At 42.3% G+C, this 21,925-nt stretch overlaps 1 protein-coding gene across 5 annotated transcripts in view; it reads left to right on the top strand.

Moving 5' to 3' along the window:
• The window catches only part of LOC126244356 (caspase-1-like), a 197,927-nt gene that overhangs the window by 160,187 nt on the left and 15,815 nt on the right, over positions 1 to 21,925 (top strand). The window lies entirely within an intron of this gene.

The following is a 21,925-nucleotide window of genomic DNA, read 5'->3' as shown; positions in this document are numbered from 1 at the left end:
AAGACGTACACCCATGTCCAAGGGAGGACCGAACCTCCAGCGGGAGTGGCCGCGCAGTTCGTGATGTGGCGCCTTAAACTGTGCCGCCACTCCATAAGTTAAGTGCAGTGGATGTTCCTGTCCTGCACAACATACGGCAGAGTAGAACCTAGTGTACGACAGCTCTATACATTCACAGCACCATGCAATATAACATGAGATTTGTCTGTTCAAAGAATATTTCCTGACCCTATGTCATACATTTCCATATGTGAGTGAGTCTACGTTAATTCAGCAATGAAAAGTAACATTTTCAGTCTGACCATTTCAGATAGCTTTCAGATTTGGTGAATCCAATGATCCAGATAAGAGATGGAGAATTACCAGTTTGCAGAGGTGTATAATAATTGCTAAGAAAGTTACAAGTCTGCAAAATTTGGGTATAGTGTGAGATTTACATGTGTCTGGTTGAGCATAAATGTCTATATTTCTGATTCTATCCAGGTACAGCAATGAAACTAGTATCCCTGAAAAGCTAAGGAGTAGGGTTATACATTGATATGCAACCTTGGAGGTTTCTAAGAATTTTCATAATCAAGGTAACTGCCCTTGACTTTTGACCATGAATATCTTTAAACACCCCATCTTCATTTTTCTTAAGAAAAGGTATTCTGTTGTTTCAGTATAGTATTTTAAACACGGTAAAATCTCATATGAAGATAGCACATCGAAGACTTCGTGCTCAAAAATTTAATTTGTCAACATCAGTATCCTATCAAAATGCAGAAGATAGCACATAAATATGAAACACAGATTATTAAAAAATGCATTCATAAGTAATGTTATATAAAAATAAGGTTTATACTACTGTAGTGTTAATATGAACCATTCACAGTGTAGCCTCACTGAAAAGGGAATTTCGAATTAAATCGTTAATTTTTTCCAGATTGTTGAAGGTAAACATTATGTTCTTCCAGTAGTGTCACTAGATCTAGTCTTCTGAGAATTTCACATTTTCTGATAACACAAGTGTCTGGTGTGGCAGGAAACACAAATGATAGAGATGGTCCATGTGGATGCAAGAACCTGGCTTATACTTCATCTGTTTCTTCATAAATTTCTAAGAAATATGCAGACTTACATATAGGCTGTCTGTTAACAGCATTTCTTTCCAAAGCGCAGTCACGGATTCCTCTTTGCTCACTATAGAAGCAGGATATGTCTTTGTTTTTACTATACCTTTGTCAACAGGTATTACATAATGAAGCTTATGGGTACATGGAATCGTACTTCTATTCTTGAAACGTTATTGCAGCCTTGGCAATCTCGAAGTAATGATGGGAAACCGATATGTAGTCGTAGATACATGAAGGAATATTTTCCTTGCACTACAACAGTTGTTCTGTTGCAAAATAATACCATTCAAAATTTTCCTGATGGAGGGACAGATTCATGAAAATATTTCCGTTTTCGTATAGGGCAGCATTTTCATCTCAAATGTGGTAAATGTGCTGTGAATCTGGAAAGTGACATTTTAAAAAGTGTATAAAATTATACTGGAAAGAGTACACACACACTGTATCATACTCAACGCAATCACTCAGTAGCACATACAGGGTGACAGTTATTGAAATACACTCCTGGAAATGGAAAAAAGAACACATTGACACCGGTGTGTCACACCCACCATACTTGCTCCGGACACTGCGAGAGGGCTGTACAAGCAATGATCACACGCACGGCACAGCGGACACACCAGGAACCGCGGTGTTGGCCGTCGAATGGCGCTAGCTGCGCAGCATTTGTGCACCGCCGCCGTCAGTGTCAGCCAGTTTGCCGTGGCATACGGAGCTCCATCGCAGTCTTTAACACTGGTAGCATGCCACGACAGCATGGACGTGAACCGTATGTGCAGTTGACGGACTTTGAGCGAGGGCGTATAGTGGGCATGCGGGAGGCCGGGTGGACGTACCGCCGAATTGCTCAACACGTGGGGCGTGAGGTCTCCACAGTACATCGATGTTGTCGCCAGTGGTCGGCGGAAGGTGCACGTGCCCGTTGACCTGGGACCAGACCGCAGCGACGCACGGATGCACGCCAAGACCGTAGGATCCTACGCAGTGCCGTAGGGGACTGCACCGCCACTTCCCAGCAAATTAGGGACACTGTTGCTCCTGGGGTATTGGCGAGGACCATTCGCAACCGTCTCCATGAAGCTGGGCTACGGTCCCGCACACCGTTAGGCCGTCTTCCGCTCACGCCCCAACATCGTGCAGCCCGCCTCCAGTGGTGTCGCGACAGGCGTGAATGAGGGATGAATGGAGACGTGTCGTCTTCAGCGATGAGAGTCGCTTCTGCCTTGGTGCCAATGATGGTCGTATGCGTGTTTGGCGCCGTGCAGGTGAGCGCCACAATCAGGACTGCATACGACGAGGCACACAGGGCCAACACCCGGCATCATGGTGTGGGGAGCGATCTCCTACACTGGCCGTACACCACTGGTGATCGTCGAGGTGGCACTGAATAGTGCACGGTACATCCAAACCGTCATCGAACCCGTCGTTCTACCATTCCTAGACCGGCAAGGGAACTTGCTGTTCCAACAGGACAATGCACGTCCGCATGTATCCCGTGCCACCGAACGTGCTCTAGAAGGTGTAAGTCAACTACCCTGGCCAGCAAGATCTCCGGATCTGTCCCCCATTGAGCATGTTTGGGACTGGATGAAGCGTCGTCTCACGCGGTCTGCACGTCCAGCACGAACGCTGGTCCAACTGAGGCGCCAGGTGGAAATGGCATGGCAAGCCGTTCCACAGGACTACATCCAGCATCTCTACGATCGTCTCCATGGGAGAATAGCAGCCTGCATTGCTGCGAAAGGTGGATATACACTGTACTAGTGCCGACATTGTGCATGCTCTGTTGCCTGTGTCTATGTGCCTGTGGTTCTGTCAGTGTGATCATGTGATGTATCTGACCCCAGGAATGTGTCAATAAAGTTTCCCCTTCCTGGGACAATGAATTCACGGTGTTCTTATTTCAATTTCCAGGAGTGTATATGAAAATCACATAAATTAGGTACAAACTACAGCGTACACACACATCACTCAAGATGGACGTGTCCCTACAGATATTCGGATTTAGGTTATGACATGTTCGATATGCCTGCAGTCATTGGCGATTATATGGTGCAAACGAATAGCGAAATTCTGCATGACACACTGAAGTGTCGGAACATCGATGCTGTCGATGGCCTGCTGCATGTCTGTTTTGAGCTGAGCAAGGGTTTTGGCGTTATCACTGTATACCTTATATTAAGCTGCGCAAAAAGGAGTCTCATTGTGCTGATCCGGAGAGTATGGCGGCCAATCGAAACCCATGCCAGTAACCTCTGCATACCCCAGGGGCAGAATGCATTCCCTAAGTGCTCTTCCAGGACATCAAACACTCTCCTCCTTCGATGGGATCGAGCTCCATCTTGCATAAACCACATTTTATCGAAATCGGGCACTATGGATAATGGGGATGAAATTATCTTCTAAGATCTTCGTGTATCGTTCGATTGTCACCAAGCCATCAAGGAGTATCACACCGATTATTCTGTGACCGAACATTGGACACCACGCAGTCGCAGATTGATGGTGAAGAGACCCCTCGATCACGAAATATGGATTCTGAGTCCCCCAAATGCGCCAATTTTGTTTATTGACAAACCCATCCAAATGAAAGTGCACTTTGTCCTTAAACCAAGCCATAATGACATGCTAGTCCTGTTCGTCAATTTTGTGGACGATAGTGTTAGAGAAACATAACTGCTGTTCCAAGGCCCTGGGGCTTAATGGCTGATGGGTTTGAATTTTGCATGGGTAGAGATGCATGTGTTCAAGAACACTTTGTCGCAGTGTCACCCTGTTGATTCCCACCTGTTGTGCAGATTGTTTGATTGATTTCCTGGGGCTGGTCTGAAACACAGTGCATTTCTTATCGATGTTTTGAGGCGTTTTTACCTTTTTGAACGACTGACATGGGCACTCTGCCATTACAAACCTACCCATTCTCTAAAATTTGTGAATCAAATTCTTGATTGTTATCACTCTGACCGGTCGTCTTCCGCTTACACACGGCCGCAAACTTCGTTTGATCCTCAGTTGGGCTGTTATTGCTTGCATAGTTGCCCTTCACAAGTGATATACACTCAGGCATGCTGTACCGTGACATTTGCTTGTGCAAATGGCCGACAACAACAAAGCATGTGCCCTTGCGAACACTAATCCCCAACATACCCTGCAGCCAAGTGTGCAGTTTGAACGTCCTAACGCAAACCGTTCAGAAGTTATGACGCTTTTATTTCATATAGTTCAATAATTGTCACCCAGTATGTCACATGAGTATTTAATCAGTATTTGTGTTGTGTTGTAAGTTATAAACGGGTGAATTGTAATCTGTGAGCTATTCCAGAGAAATCCCTGTACTTCATCCTGAGTGGTAACGCAGTAATCACAAACAAGATATTCATTTACTCTGAGATCTTCTTTAGTGATTTTTAAAGATCTGTGAGGTATTACTGGATGATACATGAGTGAACGCATTATTGTGGCCAAGATAGATACGAAGCCCATGCCTACTACAGTAGTACAAGTTTATATGCCAACTAGCTCTGCAGATGACGAAGATATTGAAGAAATGTATGATGAAATAAAAGAAATTATTCAGATTGTGAAGAGAGACAAAAATTTAATAGTCATGGGTGACTGGAATCCGGTAGTAGGAAAAGGGAGAGAAGGAAATGTAGTAGGTGAATATGGATTGGGGCTAAGAAATGAAAGAGGAAGCCGCGTGATAGAATTTTGCACAGAGCACAACTTAATCATAACTAACACTTGGTTCAAGAATTATAAAAGAAGGTTGTATACATGGAAGAAGCCTGGAGATACTGACAGGTTTCAGATAGATTATATAATGGTAAGACAGAGAGTTAGGAACCAGGTTTTCAATTGTAAGACATTTCCAGGGGCAGATGTGGACTCTGACCACAATCTATTGACCACAATCTATTGACCACAATCTATTGGTTATGAACTGTAGATTAAAACTGAAGAAACTGCAAAAAGGTGGGAATTTAAGGAGATGGGACCTGGATAAACTGACTAAACCAGAGGTTGTAGAGATACCAAGTCGATTCTACACAGAGTACGCAAAAGAACTTGCCCCCCTTCTAACAGCCGTGTACCGCAATTCTCTAGAGGAACGGAAGTTTCCAAATGATTGGAAAAGAGCACAGGTAGTCCCAGTCTTCGAGAAGGGTCGTCGAGCAGATGCGCAAAACTATAGACCTATATCTCTGACGTCGATCTGTTATAGAATTTTAGAACATGTTTTTTGCTCGAGTATCATGTCGTTTTTGGAAACCCAGAATCTACTATGTAGGAATCAACATGGATTCCGGAAACAGCGATCGTGTGAGACCCAACTCGCTTTATTTGTTCATGAGACCCAGAAAATATTAGATACAGGCTCCCAGGTAGATGCTATTTTTCTTGACTTCCGGAAGGCGTTCGATACAGTTCCGCATTGTCGCCTGATAAACAAAGTAAGAGCCTATGGAATATCAGACCAGCTGTGTGGCTGGATTGAAGAGTTTTTAGCAAACAGAACACAGCATGTTGTTATCAATGGAGAGACGTCTACAGACATTAAGGTAACCTCTGGCGTGCCACAGGGGAGTGTTATGGGACCATTGCTTTTCACAATATATATAAATGACCTAGTAGATAGTGTCGGAAGTTCCATGCGGTTTTTCGCGGATGATGCTGTAGTATACAGAGAAGTTGCAGCATTAGAAAATTGTAGCGAAATGCAGGAAGATCTGCAGCAGATAGGCACTTGGTGTAGGGAGTGGCAACTGACCCTTAACATAGACAACTGTAATGTATTGCGAATACATAGAAAGAAGGATCCTTTATTGTATGATTATATGATAGCGGAACAAACACGGGTAGCAGTTACTTCTTTAAAATATCTGGGAGTATGCGTGCGGAACGATTTGAAGTGGAATGATCATATAAAATTAATTGTTGGTAAGGCGGGTACCAGGTTGAGATTCATTGGGAGAGTCCTTAGAAAATGTAGTCCATCAACGAAAGAGGTGGCTTACAAAACATTCGTTCGAGCTATACTTGAGTATTGCTCATCAGTGTGGGATCCGTTCCAGATCGGGTTGACGGAGGAGAAGAAGAGTGGCGCGTTTTGTCACAGGGTTATTTCGTAACCGTGATAGCGTTACGGAGATGTTGAACAAACTCAAGTGGCAGACTCTGCAAGAGAGGCGCTCTGCATCGCGGTGTAGCTTGCTCGCCAGGTTTCGAGAGGGTGCGTTTCTGGATGAGGTATCGAATATATTGCTTCCCCCTACTTATACCTCCCGAGGAGATCACGAATGTAAAATTAGAAAGATTAGAGCGCGCACGGAGGCTTTCAGACAGTCGTTCTTCCTGCGAACCATACGCGACTGGAACTGGAAAGGGAGGTAATGACAGTGGCACGTAAAGTGCCCTCCGCCATACACCGTTGGGTGGCTTGTGGAGTATAAATGTAGATGTAGATGTAGTTTCAGGGAGAGCATAAGGGAACAATTGACATGAATGGGGGAAAGAAATACAGTAGAAGATGAATGGATAGCTTTGAGAGATGAAGTAGTGAAGGCAGCAGAGGATCTAGTAGGTAAAAAGACGTGGGCTAGTAGAAATACTTCAGTAACAGAAGAAATATTGAATTTAATTGATGAAAGGAGAAAATATAAAAATGCAGTAAATGAAGCAGGCAAAAAGGAATACAAACTTCTCAAAAATGAGATGGTCAGGAAGTGCAAAATAGCTAAGCAGGGATGGCTAGAGGACAAATGTAAGGATGTAGAGGCTTATCTCACGAGGGGTAAGATAGATACTGCCAACAGGAAAATTAAAGACCTTTGGAGAAAAGAGAACCACTTGAATGAATATCAGCTCAGATGGAAACCCAGTTCTAAGCAAAGAAGGGAAAGCAGAAGAGGACAATACTTTGGAAATGGAAGAGGGTGTAGATGAAGATGAAATGGGAGATACGATACTGTGTGGAGTGTTTGACAGAGCATTGAATGACCTGAGTCGAAACAAGATCCCGGGAGTAGACAACATTCCATTAGAACTACTGACGGCCTTGGGAGAGCCAGTCCTGACAAAACTACCATCTGGTGAGCAAGATGTATGAGACAGGCGAAATACCCTCAGACTTCAAGAAGAATATAATAATCTCAATCCCAAAGAAAGCAGGTGCTGACAGATGTGAAAATTACCAAACTATCACTTTAATAAGTCACAGCTGCAAAATACTAACGCAAATTCTTTACAGACGAATGGAAAAACTTGTAGAAGCTGACCTCGGGGAAGATCAGTTTGGATTCCGTAGAAATATTGGAACACGTGAGGCAATACTGACCCTACGACTTATCTTGGAAGCTAGATTAAGGAAAGGCAAACCTACGTTTCTAGCATTTGTAGACTTAGAGAAAGCTTTTGACAATGTTGACTGGAATACTCTCTTTCAAATTCTAATGGTGGCAGGGGTAAAATACAGGGAGCGAAAGGCTATTTACAATTTGTACAGAAACCAGATGGCAGTTATAAGAGTCGAGGGGCATGAAAGGGAAGCAGTGGTTGGGAAGGGAGTGAGACAGGGTTGTAGCCTCTCCCCAATGTTATTCAATCTGTATATTGAGCAAGCAGTAAAGGAAACAAAAGAAAAATTCAGAGTGGGTATTAAAATCCATGGAGAAGAAATAAAAACTTTGAGGACAAAAAGGACTTGGAAGAGCAGTTGAACGGAATGGACAGTGTCTTGAAAGGAGGGTATAAGATGAACATCAACAAAAGCAAAACGAGGATAATGGAATGTAGTCGAATTAAGTCGGGTGATGCCGAGGGGGATGCCGATGGGGATGCCTCCAGGAAGTCGGACCAGTTCCCTGCATATGCTCGCAAGGAGCATTCACCATGGATGTGTTGGATCGTCTGTCTAGGGGCACCGCAGTCGCATTCTGGTGACATCGCTCTTCCCCATTTGTGTAGTGAATCCGCACACCTGCCATGTCCAGTACGTATTCGATTTAATGCGGACCATGTTTTCCGTGTTAGTTCCATTCCAGAGATGTTGCAGTTATAGCTCTCAAACCAGGTCTGTAGTTGGTCATTTGTCTTTTGGTTCCAATCTAGTCTCCATTGTTTCATGTGGTCATAGTTATTATTTTGAAGCTGCTCAGCTGTGCGTTTGGGTGGCTTTCTTGATTTCAATCGAGTGTGTCGCAGTTGTGAGAATTCTTCTTTAATTGGTAGTTCTGGTTTTGTCTCAATCTTTCTGAATTCGTGCAGTAGGGCCGCTTTTCTATGCAGGTCTGGGGGCAGGATATTACATAGCACCTGTAACCAGTACGTGGGCATTGATTTAACAGTTCCAGAAATCAACCTCATTGTGTTATTTAATTGCCTGTCAATAAGTTTGGTGTGACAGCTATTAATCCAGACTGGAGCGCAGTACTCAGCCACAGAGAACACTAAGGCGATAGATGAGGTGCGTAATGTTTTTGTGTTAGCTCCCCAAGTAGTACCGCTAAGTTTTTGGATGATGTTATTCCGTGTTCCAATGTTTGCAGTGGTGTTCTCCAGATGTTTTCGGTAAGAAAGAGTGCGATCCAATGTTATACCTAAGTACTTTGGAAACTTATTATGTTTGAGGTTGGTGTTTCCGAGTTTTATGTTAATAATTTCATTTGCCATTTTGTTATTAAGATGGAATGTAGATACTTCAGTTTTGTTAGGGTTTGGCTTGAGTCTCCATTTCTTGAAATAATTGTATAGTATTTCAACGTCATTATTAAGGACTTCCTCTGTATTGAAGAGATACTTGTCTCTGGTAGCCAGTGCTATGTCATCCGCATAGCAAAATTTTCTTGACTCTGTGTTTGGGAGATCTGCTATATAGAGGTTAAACAGAAGAGGGGCCAATACGGAGCCTTGCGGAAGCCCGTTGTTAATAAGTTTTGTTTTGCTTGTCTTTCCGTTTAGGGTGACCTGGAAGGTTCTGTTACTCAGCATATTATGTATTAAGGATGTTAAAATCTGGCAAGGAATCACTCTTAAGAGTTTGTAAATTATTCCATCTTTCCAAACAGTATCATATGCAGATGTTAAGTCTAGAAATACAGCACTTGTTTTCAATTTCTGTTGAAAGCCAGCCTCTATGTAGGATGTTAATGCCAAAACTTGGTCACAGCAACTACGGCCAGGTCTGAAGCCTGCCTGTTCTATAGGTAAGTTCTCCATAATAATGCCGCTAATTCGATTATGGACAAGTCGTTCAAGAAGTTTGTATGTACAGCTAAGAAGTGCTATTGGTCTGTAGTTTAGCGGTTGGTCTGATGGTTTCCCTGGTTTCAGCAAAGCTATTATTCTTGCCTTTTTGAATTCTCTAGGGAGATGGTTTGTAGTCAAAATGTTCGAAAAGAAATTTGCCAGCCATTTGACTACGTTCTTTCCAGCGTAGGTTAGAAATTCTGGATGTATGTTGTCAAAACCTGGGGCTTTGCCCGGTTTCATATCCTTGAGGGCAGTAATGACATCATCCTCAGTGAATGGTCTGGAAAGCTCTGATATATTCGGAGTATTCTTTTTTAGTGTTCTGAGTTCGCGCTTAATCATCCTGGTATGTGGTTTGTCTCTCGGAGCTCTTGACATTTCGACAATGTTATTTGCAATTTTCTCTGGTGTTATGGTTGGATTTTTCTGGGCTGGTCTTGTCGTACCTCCGAGTTTACGTAACAAACTCCATGCCTTCCTACTTGATTGAGTGAAATTCATTCTTTCAGTTGCTTCAGTCCATCGTTGTCTTCTTGCGGAATCTAGATTGTGGAGGAGGTCATCAGCTATTTCTTGGTCACCACTACTCCTCATATAGCTGATGGCATTTTGCATCCCATCCTGGGATGTATTCTTTTCGAAACCCCCTAGGGATGTGTTTTTTAGCTGTGGTAATCATAGCTTTCCTGAAACGATCGTAGCATTTAGGTAGTGACGGTATAAACCGGATGCATTTATCAAGGTCCGCTGAATACATCTCCCAGTCAGCTTTTTGGAAATTACATCTAGGTCGAGGGAAGGACCATATCAGGGGTATAGTGACACCGGTGTCTAAAATAACAGGCCTATGCTGGCTGTGTGGGAAATCTGTGGCAACCCTTCTATGTATAGGCACTGGTTTTCCCTCGTTATCGGTAGTTACAAAGCAGAGGTCCTGATTGTAGTCCCTGCGCCAGGCGGCCGAGTGGAATGTGCTCCTCTCCTTGGCATCGAATATAAGATGTAGATTGTTCTCGTCGGCCCATTCCACCAGCGCTTCTCCATGTTCATTATTTTGGGTGTATCGCCACATTTCATGATGGCTATTAAAATCACCGGCATATATCATTGGGTGTTCATGTACGGGTAGTACAATACTTGGCCAGATTTGGTTTGGTGGTTTGTAGACATTTATAAGTCTTATGTTTTCTACTTTTATATCAACAACATGGATGTTGTTTTCTGTGCTTGCGGACAGCAGGTGTGCATGTTCAATATCGGATCAGGCATATGTGGTGGTGCCATAGGCGTGATGATATGTTGCGCCTATTTGTTGGAAGCCTTGAATACGTCCTCTTCTTTGTAAGTCTTCCTGCGAGTCGGTATGTGTTTCCTGAAGGAGTACCACATCGATGCTATTGTCCAATAAAAACTTTGAAAGATATTCAGATTTGGATCGACTAATTCCCTCAATATTTAGCTGGCAGATCCGGACTAATGGTCCCAATCTTCTAGTCGGATGGTTTCCAAAGGAATCGTTCGTTTGGTCACTTCGTTGCATGTTTGAATTACCAGGAGATCCCAAAGGATAGTCTGGTAGCCAAGTTTGTAGACTATTTAGCCGCGATATAATCACGTTGCCCGGGGTGCACCACGTGGAGGCTAGTCTACTACTATACATCTTGGTATATCACTTTGAAATGTGCATGTAATTTCTTAAGGGCTGATATAGGGCAAAATTGTGAAAAAATTCAAAGTTTTGTTACTGCACAGTTTATTATATTGATTCTTTACGAATAACATGCAGAGTTTCATAGTCAAATTCTGAGTAGAAATATCTTTTAGAAAAGGTTATTTGGGCATCTATGCATGCTATGCCCTTACTTTGCGCTGTGATCCACACCTTCTCTACACTAGTAACTTTTTGTGCATAAATTTTTCGTTCACACTACCGAAAGGAACTGCAGATGAGTCTAGAAGGCTGTGAGAAAATTATCTTTGCTTCTTCCTTTGCTTTCAATGTGGTTCTTCTGCACAATACATGCTTCAAACTTATTTCAGTTTTTAGTTTTGCATATATCAACCTGTTTTGCTGGAAATGGGTTTTAACGATGGACGTAGATTCAAAAAAGTGAAGAAATAATGAATTTCACTAGTAAAAGGTACAGGATATTTAAATAACAGTGTTACAGATGCTGCTCCTAAGTGCCTCTTATGCAAATATAAACTGTTGGATTCTGGTTTTGTTGTTTCACTAGTTTACAAGAAAAGGTACAGTATAGAAACAGTGTTAATTATTAAAAATTCAAATTCTTATAAAATGTATGTCGATGTGCATTTTCAAACAAAAACTGCACAGGGTATCAAGCATTATGTTCTACATAATAGTCTCAATTTATACTATTCTATCTGCAATATTTTTAAGGTACAAGAATCCATTTCGCCCTACATCTGTCTTTAATATTGTGCAAACCTAGCTGCTTCTGCTTTGTGTTGTAATTCAATTTTTTTCTCACAGCACAAAGTCTTTTATTGATGATATCTCATGGCTAACATTGCGATCACAATAAAAATCATGTACATGTCTTACTTGGTTTTGGATTTGGTGTCACTAATATTCCATGTTCTTCTAATAGCTGTTTTGCTCTTCGTGTAGTGTAATTTGAAGTGGAAGTACTGTGAAAATTTGTATTTTATCACACATACCTTCCGTGCGCAGAATTCATATTCCAGCTGGGCTACTATTCTCTATCTCCATTTCTTCACACTCTTCTTTTTTCAGTTGTGCAGCATAAGTATGCACCAATACTGAGGCTACCTTTTCCAGGTTTTGTTTTGTGTACCTTCGCACACTGATGCCTCTTTTTCTTTACCTAAAAACTGAAGGCTAGGATTTAAAGCATCCAATGCCAAGTCCGATACTACGAGGGTTGAATGAAAAGTAAAGCCTCCACCTTCATTAATTGGGTTTGGATAGAATGTGATCTTTAATTACCAATATTCACTTTTGCACATAATCACCAGCCAACTGGATAAATTTCTGCCAACAATGAACTATTTTTCTGCAGCCATCGTGGAAGAAGTCCTTGCATAAAAAGTTCTCGGTTTACTTGCCGTGGCAACTTTGGATAAAATCTCAAAGCTTTCGATGACTACCTCCGTCATCTTCGTCAGGGGTAAAACTGACTGTCGTGGACCAGTGAGGCTTCCGCTTTTATAAGCAGTGGACGGCTTCTCATTGGCTGGATGACGTTACAGTGAGACCGGCGCCTACTGAAGTGGCGGTCTCTATATCCATAGATTTTGTTTGCGTGCTTTATCCAGGATTGCTTGCAGCACCATCCATCGCAACAGGCAGAGAACTACGAGGAATGTACGAAGTCTCCCTCTGTGCTCTTTCTTTATCAGTTGCGTGCTTCCATGCATTTGTGAGTGCATAACTGGAGTCTCTGTTGAAATTATTTTCACAGAGTCTAATTTCAACTGCTTCCCTGATGACAGAGTCCCAATAGTTTTAAGCATGAGTAGTAGTCTTGTTTCATCGAATAAAATCTTATGTTTATTTAACAAACTGTGCTGAGCCACCGCTGATTTTTCTAGGTACCTGTATCTCAGGTGACGCTGATGTTCCACACAGCGATCGGCAACAGTTCTTATAGACTGGCCCACATAATTATTCCCACACTCGCAAGGAATGCTGTCAATTCCCGGTACTCTCAGGCCAAGATTATCTTTCACGGGTCGCAGCATTTCCTTAATCTTCCTGGGTGGCCGGAAGACTGGTCTGATTCCCTGCTGGCTCAGGACTCTGCCAATTTTGCTGGTCGTTGCATCGATGAAGATGACAGAGGTAGTCATTGAAAGCTTGGGATTTTATCCTAATTTGACGCGGCAAGTAAACCGAGAACTTTTAATGCAAGGACTCCATCGCGAAAGACTTCGTAGTCACGGAAGAAGTCGACGCTCTTTCCACAACCATAGTCTCACAGTTCACTCAACGTCTTCCTCAGAAGCATAATGATGTTCCCGCAGATCGTCTTTCATTATCGGGAACAGATGGAAGTCAGACAGTGCTAAATTTGGACTGTGTGGAGGATGCCGTATAGTGGTGAATTCAGTCTCTGAAGTTCTGCTGTGGTGGCATGTGAAGTGTGTGGTTTGGCATTGTCGTGCTGCAGGAAAACATTTCCCTTTTCGTTTTGGACTGTTGTTAGCCATCGTTTCAGAGTTTGCAGCGTTGTGATGTAACGCTCTGAATTTACTGTTGTTCAATGATCAAGGAAATCAACACGGATAACACCATCTGTACCCAGAACACTGAAGCCATGATTTTTCCAGGTGAGGGCAGCACTTTCAAATTTCTTTTTCTGGGCCGAGTCTTTGTGTCGATATTCCATAGACTGACGTTTCGTCTTCGGGTCGTAATGGTGTACCCACGTTTTGTCTCTTGTCACAATTGAATGGAGAAAGACATCAAATTCATTCTTGTTACGTGAGAGGAGTTCCTGTCAAATTTCAAGTCTGTGCGCTTTCATTTCAGAAGTCAGGAGTCAGCATCTGGGGTACCCATCGTGCACAGATCTAATAGACAAGCAAAGCAATAATATGACCCTCACGTTCTGGTGAAATACCGATTGTGCTTGCAGTTTCTCTCTGAGCGATAAGACGATTGTCCTGAATCAATCTGTCAACATTTTGCTTGTGTAACTCGATGGTTGCTGTCACGGGTCATCCAACTCCTTGTCACGCAGGTCAGATGTTCCTGCCTCAACATCTTTAAACTTTTTCGTCCAATGACGCACAGTACTCACATCAACACAATCACCATAAATTGCTTTCAATCTATAATGAATCTCCTTTGGGGTGACACCTTCTGCTGTCAAGAATTCAATGACTGCATGTCGCTTAAACCGCATTGCCCGACCGTCTGCACAAGGTTCCATACATTACACTGTAACAAAACAATCGTTCAATGCTAAGGCTTCCCGCCAACTGGAGCTGTAGAGAAGAGGCTACGGAACAAGCCAGTACCTGCCGCATACCGATGCTGCCAACTGTAGAAGAGTTGCGCAGGTGGAGGTATTACTTTTCAGTCAACCCTTATATTTCATTTACACTTAACATTTTTTCTGGAAAAACTTGGCATAGCTGAGGCAACACCTCTGGGTGATTGGTTTTGTGATATTTGCGTTCTACATATTCTGCAAATTTTTCCACCCAGCAATACATTAGGACACTTTTCACGGTCAGCTCCTGAACATTCCTCAAATTCTTCTGTACTCTTTCATGACCTTCTTTAAATGGAATGCAACAGTACAATTTTGACCTGAAATAAATTTTTTACAAGTTCCTACCGTATAATATGCTCCACATTTACAGCGCAGGTTGAATTACCAAGCCACAGCCATGAAACAAGCTGGATGGTTGTTCACAGCAACAAGTTTTCACCGATTTATCAGTGTAATAGTAACTGATATTATTTTCTGTTCTGGGATGAAAGCTGAATACATAGATGCTTACAGCATTTTGTTACTGTAATGATGTAGATGAAGGAAATTTTTGGCAGTGATGACTTTGGTGTGGCATTTTGATATTTAACACGTTTATAGTAGCATATTAGGGCAATTCAATATTTTTTTTTTTTTTTTTTTTTTTTTTTTTTTTTTTTTTTTTTTTTTTTTTTTCAAAAATATTTAATTCGGGGTGCTTTGAGATATCCAAGGTCTAAGGTTACCTTGAATGTGAAAACTCTTAGAAAGTCAGCGTGTTGCATATCAATGTAAAACTCTTCTCATTAACTTTCTCGTTATGTAAGTTTTACTGCTGTATGTGGATTAGATCCAGACTTATAGTCACTTAGTTTGAGAGTGACTCCATGTAAATTTCACACTATTCTCAAACTTTGCAGATCTGTAACTTGCATCAAAATTGTCATATACCTCTGCAAATCGGTAGTTTTCCATCCCTTATCTGGATCGTTGGATGCACCAAATTTATGAGAAATCTAAGATGGTCAGGTTGAGTGTTGCGTTGAATTGACGTCTGCCTGTGTGCCAGACAATGGAGCGTGAAATCACAGCTTTATAGTCGATCTTGGGGCTTGACTTGGTCTGCATTCTGAATCTTGTAAGGATACAAGTGTAAAATTCGTAGCAAAATCTTTTCAACTGTTGATGTGTGCAGAGGAACATACCATGACACAGCTTGAGTACTGACAGCAGAATTTGAGGTATGTGCTGTACAGATGGCTGTAGCTGCCGCAACTTCATCATCAACTGCCATGGGAATGTGCTTCCTCTCTCTCTTTCCCCTTTCCCTACTGCACCACCTAATTCACCTGTTTCTTAAAATTCCTTAATCACATTCCAGAATGAGATTTCCACTCTGCAGCGGAGTGTGCACTGATATGAAACATCCTGGCAGATTAAAACTGTGTGCCGGACCGAGACCCGAACTCGGGACCTTTCCGACTTCGAGTCGTGGTCCGGCACACAGTTTTAATCTGGCAGGAAGTTTCTTAACCACATTGTTTATCGTCTTGGTGAACATGGGGCCTCTTCACAGCTGTTTCTATCAGCGATATTCCCATAATTCAGCACTGCCACTGCTATCTTTCTGATAAAACAACTTGACCAGCAGGACACGGTCTTCTTTCTCCAAAGCCATTGAATTTCATTCAGAAAAGATGAACCCTTACTCCAACTGTCACTTCACAAAACAAATCAACGCATGTTGCCAAGAGACAAACAGCGTACTGACGTCAAAATAGGAAACATTTCGTATTTTGACTACTTGCAGCGACATGTTTCCACCTGGTAGCAGGAAGTGACTCCTCTGTGGGAACGCCAACTAATGAATACACCTATGATGTTTCAGTACATGTCTGATAACAGCTTTGTTAGCTGAAAACCAGTTGCTGCAATAAATTAATACTATAGAACAAAAGCAAACATATTGCAAATCACTGTGATACTTCTATTATCACATTTGTTCGAGTTTGCAGGAGGTGAAAATTTGTCACACTTAATGTTATGCCCTTTCAAGCCATAATACAAGTCAGTTACAGCCCATAATCCTTGGTTCTTTTCATGGTCACTACCTGGTCTTTTCTCGGTATATGGCTCAGTAGTCCATCCATAACTCTCTTCATTGTCAGAAACTACCAGTAACCTGATGCTATACTTTGGTGGCTTATTTGGGACATACTTGCAGAAATAGCATTTTCCCCTGAGTGTAGCAAGTGCTCATCTACTGTAACAAACATACTAGAATTGTATAACTTAGGTGATATCTCTACCCATTTTCTCAAAGATTCCTCTACAAACTTATCTTGTTCACATCTTCATCGTCTCGTCTCATGGTCGTAACACTGAATAACCCTTGATATATTTTAGAACGTTTGTAGTGTCATTCTAGCTATGAAAACAGGGCGACCTCTGTATTCATCCACAAAAATTTTCAGTACACTCGTCATGTGACTCATAAACTTTTAGTAGTAACATCAGACCAATGTAAGCACCTAAGTCAAGAGCGTCCAATTTTTTTTCACCTGTCTCCATATATCTACTGTTGGTAACTTAGTTCATGTGAAATGATCGCATTATGGCTGAGAAACGTCTGCTAACACAAATCAGAATTGTACAGTGGCAGTAGAGTTACATACCATGACTGCAGTATGTTCTTCTACGACATTGGCTGGAAGCATATGTCTGCCATTGTAATATGGAGTCGATGCCTTCAGGCAGCCATACTCACTGCCATGAAGGATCTCAGCAGTCCCAAAATCACCTAGAGGTACGGACCCCTTTAATACCGTTCAGATCCATAAGAGTCAAATGGTAATAGCTGCAGCATCTCCAGGCACCTGAAGTCTCACCAACTGCCCATCTCTACCTACAGGCTGTTGTCTCTCAGTAAATCTAGGATCTTCTGCATAAGTGTGTTATCTGCTTGGCCATCCAGAATCACGCAGCCATGACGCATGCACTGAGGTGAGGTCATGGGATAGCAATATGCACATATACGGAAGGCGGTAGTCTTGTGCAGTGCATTGGCGGAGCTGTCATTTGTACTCAGGAGTTTCATGTGGGAAGGTTTCTGACTTGATTCAAGACCACAATATCCACTAGGTCAAGAGCATGCCAGGAATACCAAATTACAGGCCTTACCTCTAACCACTATGAATGCAGTGACTGACAGCCTTCACTTAACGACCAAGAAGTGTTTATTGCGAATAGTTGTCAGTGCTAACTAACAATACCACTGCATGAAATAAATGGAGAAATCCACTTAGGACATAAGACGAACATATACTTTTTATGGCAGCAGACGACCCACTCGAATGCCCTTTTTTAACACCACGCCATCGCCTGCCGTGCCCCTCCTGGGCTACTGACAATATCGGTTGGGCCCTAGACAACTGGAAAACCCTGGGCTGGTCATATGAGTCCCGATTTAAGATGGTAAGAGCTGATGGTAGGGCTCGACTGTGGCGCAGATGGCATGAAGCAATAACTTGCACAGTGCCTTTTTGACAACCTGGGTCAATTGCTTCGTGTGTCTGCGCCACTCTAGAACCTAACCATGGCACTCGAATTGGCCATCTGCTGCCTTTGTCCATTAACGCCAAATTTTACTGCAAAAATACGGATACGCTCGTCGTACATCTCACATTGGTTTTTGCAGTTATTTCACGTAGTGTTGCCTGTCTATTAGTATTGACAACTTTATGTAAAATCCGCTTTTCGGACGTTAAGTGAAGCTGTCACCAACCCCGTTGTCAGTGGTGAGACGTAATTACTTAATTTTAAGATTCCAGAACACTCTTGACGCTGTGCATCTCGGAATACTGAAATCCTTAAAGAGTTCCAAAATGGAATGGCCCATGCGTCTAGCTCCAGCTACCATTCCGCGTTCAAAGTCTGTTAATTGATGTTGTGTGGTCACAATCACGTCGGAAATCTGACACAGTTGTATCCAGAACAGGAATGTCGAAATTTTTAAAAGCATTGTGAATCCGATATATCTATATTTAAAAAAAAAAAAAAATTCGTTCTCGGCTATTGATATATTGACAATAAGTATCGATATACAAAATTTTAAAATTTTTAAGTTATTAATGGGACTTTCTGCAGATGAAAAGATTTTATTGTAATACTTTTTGGTCGACTGTTATGCTGTTAACTAACAACTGTGTACATGGTGCACATCCGTGCAATATTTCATTCCAGTTAACATCTCGGAATACTGAAATCCCTAAAGAGTTACAAAATGGAATGGCCCATGCGTCTAGCTCCAGCTACCATTCCGCGTTCAAAGTCTGTTAATTGATGTTGTGTGGTCACAATCACGTCGGAAATCTTTTCACATGAACGGCCTGAGTACCTAGTGACAACCCCACCAGTGCACTCTCCCTTTATACCTTGTGTACATAATACTGAGAGGTGGAGCCCCTCCATAACCACACTGGCATGATGGCGAACACAAGAGATCTACTGCCATCTTTGCATTAGGGTTAGTTTTCACTAAAGTGAGGTGTCGCAGGATGTGGGTACTGTGATGTTTGCGTACGTCTGGTTAAGGTAAACCATTAATACATACTCATCTGGAGATAGATTGCGTTGAAAGTCAAACAGAGTGTAGTGACTTGAAGGGTAGAGGGAAAAAAGTGACAAAGCAAGGGCCAAGGGAGAAAAACCTCTGCAATAGTTAGGTCGGGTAGTAAGAGCAGTATCAGATGTCTTGTTGACTGTGACAGGTCGTGCAAGGGTAGGTTATGTTAATAGCGGGTATCGTGAAGGAGGATACCGTGTCATGCCATTGGTCGTTATAATGAAAGGAGTCTGGTGCAGCAACGCAGTACATTGCCTTGAGCCCTCTGCTGTGCCGAGTCGTCCGTGATTTGGCACGGCATCAATGGGCACTGATGCTGAAAGGCGCAGCTCGCTGATGGTAGGCATCCCCTGTTACTCCGTGGCCCAGTTCTGCTGCAGCTGCGCGTGCATGATGTATGCTACCCGTTTGTCTTCTCTTTCCCTTGCAGCGGCTGCCCCCATGGCAGTCGACATCCTGCCGTTACCGTTGGGGCGGCGGTTGTCTGTCAAAGGGACTGTGCCTGTGATACAATATCCACAGTCAGCGTCTATCCTCAGGAGTTTTAGGAACCAGGGTGATTCAAAACTGTCTTTGGTGTGTGTGTGTGTGTGTGTGTGTGTGTGTGTGTGTGTGTCCCTCAAATTGGTACAAGCGCTCGAGCCACTCTTCTTTTTGTCCATGAAACTGTCGAAAAGGCGATATAGCAGTAGTTGTTGCTGAAGGTGGTGCTTGGTCCGTCGGGCGTGAAGTGTGATCCAGTAGCTACTGCACTGTGTTTTGCGGCATAGAGATTTGCAGCGCCTGGAACTGAAACTTCTGCATTAACTGTGTTACATCTAATGCTTGCAGCTGTGGTGCCTCAGCAGCGGGTGGGATAGGCAGGGTGGGCATTTGGCAGAGACAAATGCAAGAAACAGGTAAGGCAAGCAAGAAAAATAAGTACAAAAGCAACAAAAATGTCTGCAACGCTCACCTGAAAATACTGGTCAGCAAAAGAGACTTTTATAGCAAGTAAACGCCCCTGCAAAGGAAAAAGAATAGAAAATCAAGGCGCCAGAAAAAAGTAAAAAGGATATTTGATAGCCGCCAGGTACTGGATTCTTCTGATAACTCGTCGCCAATGTGGAATTCTGCCAACTTGTGTCTTATAGGGTGCCTAGGATGCTCTTTTCTTGGATAGCTAGACAACATACAAGCAAACCATATTAATGGAGATTATTACAGTAATTGAATAGACAACACATAACTTTGTATTTACAATGAGTTGTCGCAAGCAGTTGATGACATGCAAATAATCAATGCCCTTCGCTATGTACAAGTCAATCACACCAAGTTCATATCGACCACAAGTCACGGCTCTTCTAGTGCCTCTCTTCTAGTCCGTCTTTACAAGTGCGCGTCTTCTACAGTCCGGCCGACGCTGACGGGAGCGGCGCTTATATTCTCTTTGGATAGAGGCCACTCATGTCGTCGTGCGGTCCTAGCTAGCGTACTATTGGCTGACGTCGTCTCACAGCCTTCTCTGTGATTACATTCTTGACCTTCAAGCCGGCACTTGTCGTTACCCACAACAATTTTTAAATTTCTTATTTATAGGGTCTTTTATTTATCAGTTATGTTCTTTGTCTTTACTGTATGCATTACTCATACGTAATATTTTAGCATATGCTTGCTTCCCTTTAGGTAGATTGTTGTCAAGACTTGAAGTTTTTAAGAGTATTAGCTTTGATAAACCTCATACCCTCCCATATTTTGTATTCCAAATGTATACTTCAGCCTTAGATGAACACATAGGATGGGACCCTAGCATATATTGCTTAGATTAGATTAGATTTACTTTCATTCCAATTGATCCGTAGTGAGGAGGTCCTCCAGGATGTGGAACAAGTCAGAAAAACAACAATACATGACAAATATTTACAACTAAAGCAAATAAGCTAATGTACCATTCCACAGATCCCAAGTGGAATGATCATCATTTTTTAATGAACACTATATGAAAGTCATTTTACAAATACTAATGCACTGAATTTAAAATAAAAAAGTTTTTTATTTATTTATAAGGTAATAAACATGTAATACAACTACTATAATACTTATTTACAATGAACACATTACTGCACTGAAATTGCGCAGAAGTTATATTGTACTTATATATATAGATATATATATATATAAACAAAGATGATGTGACTTACCAAATGAAAGTGCTGGCAGGTCGACAGACATACAAACAAACACAAACACACACACAAAATTCAAGCTTTCGCAACAAACTGTTGCCTCATCAGGAAAGAGGGAAGGAGAGGGAAAGACGAAAGGATGTGGGTTTTAAGGGAGAGGGTAAGGAGTCATTCCAATCCCGGGAGCGGAAAGACTTACCTTAGGGGGAAAAAAGGATGGGTATACACTCGCACACACACACATATTCATCCACACATATACAGACACAAGCAGACATATTTAAAGACAAAGAGTTTGGGCAGAGATGTCAGTCGAGGCAGAAGTGCACAGGCAAAGATGTTGTTGAATGACAGGTGAGGTATGAGTGGCGGCACCCATCCTTTTTTCCCCCTAAGGTAAGTCTTTCCGCTCCCGGGATTGGAATGACTCCTTACCCTCTCCCTTAAAACCCACATCCTTTCGTCTTTCCCTCTCCTTCCCTCTTTCCTGATGAGGCAACAGTTTGTTGCGAGAGCTTGAATTTTGTGTGTGTGTTTGTGTTTGTTTGTGTGTCTGTCGACCTGCCAGCACTTTCATTTGGTAAGTCACATCATCTTTGTTTTTAGATATATATTTCCTACGTGGAATGTTTCCCTCTATTATAACCATATATGAAACATTCCACGTGGAAAAAATATATCTAAAAAGAAAGATGATGAGACTTACCAAACAAAAGCGCTGGCAGGTCGATAGACACACAAACAAACACAAATATACACACAAAATTCAAGCTTTCGCAACAAACTGTTGCCTCATCAGGAAAG

Source organism: Schistocerca nitens, chromosome 1, assembly GCF_023898315.1.
Source record: "Schistocerca nitens isolate TAMUIC-IGC-003100 chromosome 1, iqSchNite1.1, whole genome shotgun sequence".
NCBI lineage: Eukaryota > Metazoa > Arthropoda > Insecta > Orthoptera > Acrididae > Schistocerca > Schistocerca nitens.
This window is presented reverse-complemented; position numbering and strand designations above follow the sequence as displayed.